We start from the raw sequence: 243 nt of genomic DNA, 5'->3' as shown, positions 1-243 counted from the left end.
GAGCCTCCCCAGGATCTCAACTTCAGACATCAAAGTCAATAAAGTAAAACAGAAAACATACAAAGACCGTGCAAGAACGACCTGACTTTATTTTGTTGCAATTAATTAAATCTTGATAAGAAACAAGTCCTATTAAGTTTACAATCCTTCAGTTGAACGTGACGTCACAGACTCATTAACCGTCGAATTGCTCCCATAAAGCCGTTAACTATATATCTCTCTCGCTGTATTTTACTACGATTG

This window comes from Penaeus monodon, chromosome 29, assembly GCF_015228065.2.
Source record: "Penaeus monodon isolate SGIC_2016 chromosome 29, NSTDA_Pmon_1, whole genome shotgun sequence".
Classification (NCBI taxonomy): domain Eukaryota; kingdom Metazoa; phylum Arthropoda; class Malacostraca; order Decapoda; family Penaeidae; genus Penaeus; species Penaeus monodon.
Note: the sequence above shows the minus strand (reverse complement) of the source record.